This window comes from Hyposmocoma kahamanoa, unplaced genomic scaffold (genome assembly GCF_003589595.1).
Source record: "Hyposmocoma kahamanoa isolate Upper Pololo Valley unplaced genomic scaffold, ASM358959v1 62, whole genome shotgun sequence".
Taxonomy (NCBI): Eukaryota; Metazoa; Arthropoda; class Insecta; order Lepidoptera; family Cosmopterigidae; genus Hyposmocoma; species Hyposmocoma kahamanoa.
The window spans coordinates 7,805,710-7,818,063 of NW_020653850.1; the positions used below are offsets into that span (position 1 = coordinate 7,805,710).

Below are 12,354 nucleotides of genomic sequence, written 5' to 3' on the forward strand. Positions count from 1 at the left end.
ATATAATATAATATAATATAATATAATATAATATAATATAATATAATTCGAAAGTTTCCTACCTTTCACTGTAAGTTCTGCGTCTTCGAAGAACAATTCTTGAAAAATAACGTAGCTATTATGTGGTGGATAAGCTCGGTGTGACTAATGAATGGCACTGCTTTATGTTTATAAGGTATGCATAAACATATGTTAATTTTCAAGTTCTATGTCAATACTGGAAGGACCAGTTCACCAAGTACACAAAATGTTTACAAAGTATTGTGTAATTTGTCTTTAAATATTATAACTTATTGTTACAAGGTTTCCTTTTAAATAACTTCTAAATAGGATGTTTGAATATTTTTTGTTTGTCCATCAACTGACGTGACATGAACATGTCAAAATGAATATTAAATTCCTATATCAATATCTCACTTCTACCAATGACATCATCAAATATTAATGGTTTAAGTGGAGGCTACTCAGTCCCTTTGTAGAAAAACCATCGTTTATTCTTACCATTTACCACGTTTTCACGTACATTAATGGCGAATCTGAATTTCACTTACTAGGCAACAATATTTAAATTCATGTGAATAATACAACCGCGCAGTCGCCGCGTAGACTAAGGACAAAGTCAGCCTCGCCCACAAGATGTTCATTTAAATTATAATGTAAAATCTAAATAAATAAAATATGCATTGTCATGACAGTAACATGTACGCGGTGGCTGCGGGGCGGCGGCAACGCGGTCACCGCGCGGCGTGAGCGCGATGAAATTCGTGTCCAATAAATGCACCCTAACCATTGACTTACAAATAAATGGACGACGGGTCTAATACAAAAACCACGAAAAAAATGTCCCAAGTCAACCTATTTAAACGTAGTGACATGTAAAGGAATATGAAAAAGCTAAAACGTTCAATTTAAACTGTAATGTCATCGCAGTACTGTCTAATTTTGCTTGCTTCGCTGTCAGAAGAAACAAACGAAGACTAAAGCGTGAATGACGCTCTGTGTACGATTTTAACGCCCTATAAGTTCGGACACTTTTTAGCGCGGACCCGACGTCCATATAATTGTAAGTCAATGGCCCCAACCCTTTAAAACCGGGACACAGTAAAGCTCACATTACTAAATAAGTAACGTGGGAGTACTTTCCTCGACAAACTCTTTCACAAGCTCTACTGCTACTAAATCTATATAAATCTCTGTTTATGTCTGTTCACATTTGTTATTAAATTTCACATAAATGCGTAAAATGTTTTTATTTTCCTTTCTTTCACTTCAGGAGAAGGCGAACTAGTGTTAGAGCGTATAATTATAAATGAATCGATTGGTTTAGCAAGGAATGTGGTCGTAGCTACTTTTCTCTCGCCTTGTAATGGGTTATATGCGCACAACGCACGCGCATGATTCGCACACCATACATTTCCCGATTTACATTATGCGATACCGAGTGGTCACGGTGTTACTTGACGCTTTGTCTTTAGTAGTAGAGTCATAATTGGTTTTGAAATACATGTAAATGTTATTTGTAAAGTGGTGTGGGAAACATTGCCAATAGCTTTGCAGTGCAACTGATAAGGCACAAAGTGATAACAAGACCGATCTACCGATGTTAATCAATCCATCAATCAATAGATCGTCAGTTAAGTGGAGTTCACACTGAATATCGTAAAGTGTAAATGCGATTGTAAACATTGTAGTTTATGTTTAGCAAAAGTCTTAGCTTGTGATTTATAAAATGAGTTTTGACTTCGACTAAGCAAACATTTTGAGCAAAGTAAGTATTTCGTATTTACAAAACGAACTGTGTTTAAATTTAAGGCGAGATATTTAGAGCCTATATTTTAGGAGTCGAGGTGCGGGGGACGGGCCCTCGCGTCCCGCAACCCGTGAGCTAACAATGAATATGAATAAAATAAGAAAAGGTGGAGAAAATTTGTCACGGATCCAACGTCGACAAGCGCCCGATGGCGACTGACGGTGACGAGTCGTTAAACCGCTGGAAAATTTTAAAATTTTGAGATAAATGTGAATTTAATAACTAAGTACAGGAGTTCAGTCGAAAACCAAAATTTAGCAAGTTCTCTGTATACTTAAAGAGAAATATCTCCATTTAAAAATTGTATGCGAAGTTAGATATTTTGTGCCTATTTTCAGGATTTTACATGATCGAGTAAAGTACGTATCGTGTAACCAATTGGCACATTATTATTATATATTATATCTTTAATTAATTGTATCTTTATTATATATTACATCTTTAAGTGTACCGAATATTTTTTGTAAGGCCGTTATTTATTAGTAAATACCTCGACTATTTAGATTAGTGAAACAGTTTTACCCGCTTCTCCTCTGGCGAATCGCCATAAACAAGGAATTACGAAGTAAGCTTAAAGTTTAATATAGTTTCTTGCTTAAACTTAGGCAAAGTTTTGTAAATACGAAAAACTTGCTTAACTCGCCATCTTCGTTTTGTCAAAGTGAAAGTTCGTTTAATAAATCTTCGTGCGTTCGTTCGTTTAATAAGTCTTAGAAGAATTAAAGTAGCTTCAGAGTAAACAGTTTGATTATTTCTACATGCAGAATAACTAAATTTTTTTATTGCCTTAAAAACATTTTAGGCCGTAAAAGAAGCCAAATAAACTTCTTTGTGATGGGAAAACTTCATATGACTCTTTAATCAATACGTTTTGTAAACTTCACGTGGACTTTATATTCCTTGAAATAACTATTTAACACAAGCTTCCTTTCAGAGTCAATCTCTCAAATCTGTTAGATTTTAATTAATTGAAGGAATTATTAGAATAAGTATATATTGGTACTATATAATATACTATACAACGCATAATACGAAAATAGCATACTGAAATAGTCCATTCTAGTTTATACGCAATATAGGCGTCAGGACGTAGAGTTGCGTACACCAGCCCGTCACATCATGCCATATTATATAAATGACAAGTATTTATGCTATACAATACATATTATTCATATTATACAACTCGGAAAATTCGAAATGTAGAAAATTTTCCATTCGATTGTTAGTAAAACACATTATATTTATACAAGTGTACAGTTATTCAGGTACCTTCGAAAATAAGTGTATTTACATGATAGCGTATTACAATTATTTTTTATGAGAAAATTTTGAACACACGTTTAAAAACCACATCTAAGCACAAAATTTTATTTCCTGATAGTAACCAACTGTAATAATTATTTTAATATATAATTGTAAAGAAAAAATTTTCTATTTACAATTTTAACTAATCTTCTTCTAGAAAATATTTTGAAAAAATATCTAAGACAGCGTCTTGATGGACGGTCTTAATAAGATACTTATGCAACTTTCTTTTAAAACTTGGCAATAATTATATAACTGTAGGTATAACTATAAAACACCCTGAACTTGTTTAATCAAATATCGTACCACCAATTCTAATTATAAAATCAAACCGAAACCAGTATTTCACAGACAAAATTAAATATGCATTAATTGTCGCTTGTCGCAGACACATCCTATTACGAACCCATAGGTATTAACACAAATTATAGATGTGGATGATAAATGGAATTTGAATTTTTTATGATACCAAGTGGCGGGACGAACAAGTCAAGCGTCTGGTGTTAAGTGACTTAAGCTGATGGTACGCTACACGCCTGATCATAGCAGTTGCAGTGCTACTCAGAGCTTTAAATCGTAAAGATCTATGGAGTACTGCCGCTGCGCCCATCACACTGAAACATAAGTTGACAATATTCTCATATGCCTGTAATTTTACCAGCATCCTTATCCTTCAAAACTGTAACGAAGTAATGCTCACATTACTGCTTGGTGGCGGAAATAGGTAAGGTAGCAGTACTTCTTTAAACGAACTCTATCTATTGTGAAATTACAGGCACATGGGACTTTCGCTTACCACCAGGTGCACGACTTGTTCGTCAGTGCTACAGAGTTTGACTACGTTATTTAATTAACTCAATAAAATGACATTCTACAATATTAGACACTTCAATGAATATTGACATTGTGTATTGTCTATTATTTATAATCTTTTTATTCTATGTCACTTTGTTTATTTTAGTATTGTGACTGAGATTATTTTACATATATTAGACGGCAATACAAATTATTGCATGTGTGTAAAAAATAATCTTTGTGTGCTGCAAGGCGGATCACAATGATTGTATATGAACTTTTTGTAACACCTTTCGTAACCTGTGTTGGCGGTTATATTATAATTAATGAAGTAGAAAAAGTTAAAAAATAAATGTTCTAACGATGTGAAACCTTTGTGCAATATGGGGACAAATTTTCATTTTAAAAATTTAATTTAAAAAAATAATAACACAAATCACGTAACATTATACAAACTTACTTACTTACGACTTTTTTGTATATTCGCTGGCAAAACGGGATGTTTAAATTAACAATTAACTTATGGAAAAAACCATTAACATAGCAATAAAATTGGCGCCAAAGGATAATATCACGTACAATATAGAGTTTGTTGAAACCATTTTTTGTCGGTCACGTCTGCAAACGGTTTTTCTATGGGATGCAATGGGTCTCTGCTTCTCAGAAACCTTTGAATTGTGTATGGAAGTTTTTGGGGCCATAATTCATAGTTATGAATGAAATGGCGCTTACTTTTTTTGGGACCGAAAACGAATTATTGTTAATGCAAGATCAAAAGATGTTTAGTCAGCGATAGAATTCTCTAGAAGGCATTGAATTTCCGAAAATAGTTTAATGGTTGGGTAATAGAGAATTGAGATTTGAAAAAAATTATATTTAGAATACTAATTGTAAATGAAAATCTTTCAACAGTATTGACTGGTATAACAGAATTTTCACAAAAATCAACGATACCATAAATATACCTAAAGCAAGTCTTATTATGTAGTTAAATCCTTAAAAGAAGACTATAACCAGATCACAAGATCTCCTCTCCTTTATTCCTTAACGAATGTCTACCTGTATTTGGTACCATTTACTAACTCAAATTCAAATAGTGTTTGTGCCATACCTATGGCACAATTACAAGCAAATTACAATTACACTTCAGCAGTAGAGCTTCTTGTGAAAGAGTTCACCTAGGGAAGTACTGCCACCTTACCTATTTCTGCCGCCAAGCAGTAATGTGAGCATTAACTGCGTTCCGGTTTTCAAGGGTAAGAGTGCTGGCGAAATTACAGGCACACAGGACTTGTCAACTTATGTCTCAGGGTGACAGGCGCAGTGCTCTTCAGATCTTTGCGATTTAAAACTCTGAGTAGCACTTCAACTGTTAAGGTCAAGCGTGTCGCTTACCATCAGGCGCACGACTTGTTCGTCCCGTCACTTGGTATCGTAAAAAAGGTATTTTACCTAGTTTCTCAACGTAAATTTACTTGTGTACTTAACATCTTGAACCTCTATTAAGAAAATCTTTTATAAAATCAAGCCAGTGCGCCCATAACCCTGAAATATAAGTTGACAAGTCCCATGCGCCTCTAATTTCATCAGGACCCTTGCCATTCACTAGTAGCAGTAGAAGTACTGCTCTTTCCTTGTCAAAGAGTTCGTCCAGGGAAGTACGTAAGTAAGTAAGTAGTTTTGAAAAAAAGACGCTATTTACTTACAAAACTTATTTATTTAGTTACTTTTACCTTTGTTCGCAGCTCACTTATCCGTTTAAAATTTCCCCTGTATCATTAATTGCGTGCTCTCCTAACACGTAGTTAATGTTTAGAGTCGCTTGCGCTGCATTAGTGCCACTTCGGAATTCTTAAATAACACGAATCTTGCTAAGATTAATCAACTCATCCGTAGAACAAAGACCTATGTGCAAGACTGCTTATTCTCAGGACATTGTACATTTTGTTCACTGTTCTTAGCTGTGGATATTAGCTCGACAGTTGATCAATTTTATATTTCCGAAACGAAATAATACATAAAATTATGAAAACATCTATAGCTAGGCCTTATTTTGAATAACGAGATTATGTATTTGTCGTTGTATAATCACATTGCACTCTGTTCTTCGGATGAGTCGAATTTAATTTCATGTTTGATTTTGAAGCTAATAAAAGATGAAGTTCAACAACATTAAGAACATGAGGACTTGGCGGTGCCGCGCGGCAGGTCTACTCTGAGCCAGAAGGCCCCGCTCACACGAGCTTTGCAAATCCTAAATGATGTTGCAGACAGAAAGGACTTATTTTCATGTACTCTGTGTGAATTCACAAGGATAACACTATACGTTATTTGCTATGTACTTCGTAATAATTTTAGCGAGTAGTTACTTTGTTTGTTTGCCATGGATTTAATGTAAGAATCTACATATCTATTTGTATTGGTTATAACTATCGCATTAGTTATAACTGTAATGGTAGATGTAAAGTTTCAAATAATAAATAAATAAAAAATAATAAATATTTGAATTAAGTGAGATTGTAATTTTATGAAAGTTTACAAAAACGTATTCTAGTTGAATTTTTATTCCATTTATTACAAAATTTTAACATCAAAATAGCCAACTAAATGCGTCATAAATTACCGTTAACATTATTGTTATTAGTATTGGTTATCTAAAAGTACCGAAATAGTTAACCGTGATCAAAGAGTTTATCTTTTTGGGTCACGCCGATGTTAGGGAAAGTTAAAAAACTGAGGAATACTAGCATACATTCTTCGGTATATTACCGAGCATTCTACGTACTTATAATTAGTAATGGCATATACCATTATGTTGGATGAACGACCTGAGAAAGGTCGGCTGCGGCTGCTAGCGGGCGATACAGGACCGGGAGAGTTAGCGTGCTCAAGAGGACGCTTATCTTACGTGCAGCAGTGGATGCGTGTAAGCTGATGATGATATACCACTATACGAACACTATAATTATAAGTAGGAAAAATACAACTAACTGAACGACAGCAGAGCACTTTTAAAAGTCAAGTTGTGGTTAAATCGCAACTACATTTTGAAAAAATATCAATCATTAAAATTCAACATGCAATGTAACAATTTTTTAAACTGTAACTTGTCGATGTTTTTATCAATATTTATCATGTATCAATCCATTCTTATAAATACTTTTTTATAGGCGATGAAACTATTTTTTCGTATCTGAATTGCGTAATTTATTTTTTCAAACAAACCAACTATTCAGGTTCTTTACAGGTGTAATATTCATTGCATAAAGGGTCCGAAACGTTGGTTTCTTTGAAAAAACATATATAAGCGATTTAGATCCGAAAAAATAGTTTTATTTCCTATGTGTAACAATCGCGTAAACCTAAGAACTCGTTATATCTTTTTTATATTTTTTTTGTCCATCTTTATTTTGTTACTATAAACCCTAAGTTTAGACTAATAAATTAAAAATACTTCAGCCTTAATTGGCAATACGTCAGAAAATCTGACTGAAATTCCCAATTTCTCGGTAAATGTAAAAAATGTGAAGGAAGCAGATTTATGTGTTTGCTATGTAAAAGAAACGAGCAAAGGAACTTTGTTTTGAAGCATTAATCGTAATGTTGTATAAAAAATAAGTAAGTATCTATAGGAACAAAAACTTATTAATTTCTTCTATACAAAAAAAATAATTCATGCAACATTGCTCACTATCATGGACTTGAACTAAAACTGAAACAAAACACACATACGAAACGAAATCGTATTGTCTCATTTACGTCACTAGAGGCCATGTAATTTAACATTGTAAACTTATTTATATACAGCCAGCAACACAACTTAACTGTATTAATGAACTTAAACGCATTCTGGTCGTTTTGGTTACAATTGTTGCAAACTAGTGCTGTTGACTATACAGTCCGCGTGATAACACACCCATGTATCGTTTTAAATAATAATAACAGCTATTTGTTGCCGTTCGTTCTACCGAATGATTTACTAGCAACATACATAACGAAAGACTACTTCAAAATATTCGCGTTGGTGAAAATGTTATATTATTATTCGAGTGTAATAATTTATTAAAGACATACATTACATTTGTACATATTACGTTACGATTTTTTTCATTATAGAGGTTTGTCTCTATCTGACTACGAAGGTTTGGTGAATCTCATTTAAAAAAAGAACTCATTTTATAGCTTTAACTTTGTTAAATATTTTCTTGAAATTCGAATTTCAAAAGCCTTTACTTTAGAGGCTTTTTATAAAAAGCAAAATTTAAAAAAATTATAGAAGGACTCCTCAGATTTCATCGTCGATATTTATATCACGACCAATTTGTATCATAATTCGTATTGGGTTCCTCAGCCAGACAAAAACATTCGAGAAGTGATACAGGGAAATGAGTTTAAAATTCAATTGTTACAATCGAAAAGCGAGGGGATTAAAAGTGTCATTAATATTACCTAATAAAGATGAAGGGTGGATGATGTATGATTATGGTATGCAATTGTAAATATAATGAGTTGGAAATTATTTGGGCCTCAATAAAATGCTGTATTTTTCGTCTCATGAAACACTTATACGCACTATCGCCAGCCAGCTATATTTTCAAACAATCTTTTTCGGATCTAAAATTTGCTTATAAAAATTAGAATAGAATAGAAAACATTTATTGCAATTTAGAAATCAGGTTCTATGACATTTTTTTGAAAAGGTGGATTAAATGAAATATTTGAAGTTTATTTTGCAGGCTTCGTGAGTAATTTTCACTTTCAACAACATGTTGTTGCGTGTGTCGTAGTTATTGTTATTGTTGTCAACATGATTCACATTTTCAATACAAGTATTGCTTTGAGTAACTGGAAACTAGTTTTCGTCTCAAGCCTTGAACAGATGGTCCCCAGTTATCCGCCTCTTAACAATTTACCTCTTTATTTTTATTTCTCACGTTTTTATGTTGGTACCCACATGTACGGTACATACGTCTTCTATTTTTAATTTGACTGTTGTTAAATGAAAAATAATGATGACTGCAATTTAGCTTGTATTCTGAATGGATACAAATTGCAATTTCTTTTATCTATGTATAACATTAAAAGAGAGCAAGCAAATTAGGTAATAACAAGATTAACTGGCTTTTAATATATACAATTTATATAAATTTTTATCAATATTTAATATAAACAATGCAATAAAAAGTAATAATTTTGAAATCAACAATATATTTTTAATGCAAAATCGATAGGCAGATTCAGAAATAGAAAAATAACACTAACAGTCTTTTTAAATTGTGGTCTGTCGTTAAAGTTTAACAAAGCGTCAGAACGATTAACAATGAAGTTATTTTGTATAGAATTCTGAAAAGGTCATTCACACTATGACCTGTACGAATGTATGTATCTGCAATTTTAATTGTGTTGAGATTTTAAGATGAGGTCATATTGTGCGTACTTGATAACTTATGACTCACGCACTCTTAACTGATAATTCACTATCTTTAAACTAAATGAGCTCTTGGTTCAGTAAATGAAACGTGGGAACAAATGTACCTTCTGGAGCTATGTTAAAGAAGGGTTTTTCTCGTGCGTCTAGACAGCAAAATAATATCTGTAATCGTTTGACCTGTGTAACAATTATAGAAGGCTAGTATATATATACTAGCTTTTGCTTCTATATAGAAGGAGAATAATGGCTGTTCATTCATGTTTTCTATGTAAATCGTTAAATTATTATAACAGCCTATGAATGGTCCGTCATACGGACCATTCATAAGCCATTATTGATTCTTTCAATCTTTTTAACATGAAATCTGATGTTAATTCAATATGATAACATATTAGTAACAATGAATCTTTGTAGAGCAGCAATGGACTATTTAAAAGTATTAAAATAATTATGCATTTTATATCGATTACAAATTTTTGTACATTTTATAACGTCTATTGTCAATTGCGTAATTACGGTGCAAATAAAATGGTAATTTATAGCAAAAAACACAAACTCAGGGCCCAATAAGGGCCCTGAAGTCTAATGAATGAAAAATACAGTATTTCATTGAGGCCCAAATAATTTGCAACTTACTACTTTTTTTCTTTGTAATAAAGTATTTATTGAACACAAACTAATAACTAAAATATAATGCAAGAAAGTTTATAAATAGAAAATTTCCTGCAAGGCCGTGCCCTGGGGCATCGTGCCCAGAAGGTTGGCAATATTTCCTTTTTTAATAGCTAAACTTATTTTTTGGCGGAAATAATTGCCATCTTTGTGGTCACCGAAGGCGTCTACGAGGCGATCCGACAGCTCGTGCCCTAGAAGTTTCGTTTGTGGCCCTCAAGGGCCCAGGGTTTCTACCTCAGAAAACTACAAAGCTATAGCATTGAGCAGGGTTGGCGTATTTGAGCCTATTGCGGTTCTCGACTGTTCTGGCAACAGGGCCTGCGCCGCCCACGCTTGCAAAGACATGGGAGGGTGCTACAGTGCCCACACAGGTTGCATTCCACACTAGCTATCTCCCTAGCTTCCAAGGATGTCGATCTATGGACAGCTAGTGTGGGACGGTATGACTGTCATGTCAGGTCTCTTGCCATCACTACGACAGATGCCAGTGGGCTCCAGAGCTGCCGGTGTCTTAGCGCAGGGAGATATGGCCAGCACTTCGAGTATACAAGAGGCCATGGTGGAGGCCAAAACTCGTCAACAACATCACCACACGTGCATTGATGAGGGTGGACTTTTCTTGCCCCCCGTCGGAGGCACACAGTATTTATTGAATTGAATATTTTATTTTCTTTTTATTCTTAGAAGTAAATATCTGAAGTTTAAGACACGAAATTTACGGCTTAAACTACCAACGATTAAAAATTGACGATTTCAGATGAAGATATATATATTCATCCCGTCACTTGATATAATAAATAAAAAATAAATATGATACAATAATAGTTTTCGAGCTTATATTTTTCGTATACAACGTACGTACGGTACTAACTAGGTATACGGTTAGCCGTTTAATTAAAAATTCGAATACAGGGCTACAGCTAGGTTAGATGATTATTATTTGATATTATGTAGAACTATAAAATTATTGTGTATTGATTATTAGGTGAATGAAACTTGATCTCTACGGCAGGGTGCCAGAAGTAGGTTCCCCCTTTGTACGCATATCCCCATTCCAATACTTATTATTAAATGTATCGTTTAGTTAGTTACAAAGAAAATCTGTGTCAGTAAGGAAATCGTAATAAGAGATTATTATTCATTTTCGCGCTCAAGTGGAACAATAGCCAGAATGTTTTTCGTGAGTCTGTTAGATTGGTTTGAACTAGGCCACGTTAAAAAAAGACATCGCTACGCCTATAAACATTATTTCTTTGGACTAACTAAAAAAATGAATAAAAATAAAAATCTTTATTTTCAAACAACTTAATTGTCCATAGATTTAAAGTTCGAATTACAATTCATGCACGAAGTATCATAATTTTATTTCACTTGAAATACGTTAAATAATAAACATATTTACTCAAGTGATCGAAATGATGTTTGCGCACAACTTATTTACGTTTTGTTAAAGCAAATGTTTACATCAAATTCAAAAAGTCCTGTTAACGTTACGCTACAGGAAACTCTGACACGGCCGGTTCAATTTTAAATACATTTTAATCAGTAGCATTGAAGATACTTGTTTATTTTTAATAATAACTTCTTTCTATGCGTGTGTAATAGTGTAACTGTAGATATTTTGAAAAATAACATTTCACAATTTTCTCTACATGAATTATTTTGTAACTCGAGACGAGAATGTAGGTTTAGAAGGAGAGATATTCGTGAGCCAAAAATAGTGTGCGTCTGACTGAGCATCCCGTGCGTTTAAAGTTTAAAAATAAACTTCTGCAACTAGAATCTAGATGCTAGTTGCCGATGCCTAGGCATTATCTACATGTCACTCACCTGTGCAATGGATGAAACTTCAAATTGGACTCCAATTCGTAAGACGTCTTGAGAAATCAAATTTCCAATGTGCCGGCTTTATGACATTTATGCGTGTCGAAAACAAACACGCGTTTTAATTACTTAATTAATTTTTATTATCACTTTTCAATACTTTGTGCTGCAATCACAAAGTACACTTTTGCACTGAGTTTTTCTTAAAGTTTTTTATATGTTATCGGAATATATTTATTCGATATGGACGCGTGATCTCTCCGACCGTTCGATGTTAACTGCCTCCGTCTAGGCAATGTGGCGCCGTCATGTTTAAGCTGGTGATGGCCACCAGACCTCGACATTCGCTCCTATTTTTATTTTTATTTGTATTTATACGAAAACGGAGCTTAAATTAGCAGTTTTATTGTTTTATAAAATTTATTTTTATTAATAAGACCCGTCGAGCAATTTATCTTAAAAAAACGATTAAGGTTTTTTGTCTTTATTAGCCATTAAAAATTAATTATCACAA

At 33.4% G+C, this 12,354-nt stretch overlaps 1 protein-coding gene across 2 annotated transcripts in view; it reads right to left on the bottom strand.

Annotated features, from left to right (window-relative positions):
- The window catches only part of LOC113229546 (monocarboxylate transporter 14), a 52,297-nt gene extending 40,333 nt beyond the window's left edge, over positions 1–11,964 (bottom strand). Inside the window, exon 1 of one of the 2 annotated variants that reach the window (XM_026463178.1) lies at positions 11,847–11,964. The gene's annotated coding sequence lies outside the window, so the exon portion shown is untranslated. Of the gene's footprint in view, positions 1–62; positions 143–11,846 lie in introns of those variants that run through there. The other variant, XM_026463179.1, reaches the window with a different exon arrangement.
- Between the last annotated feature and the right edge of the window lie 390 nt (positions 11,965–12,354).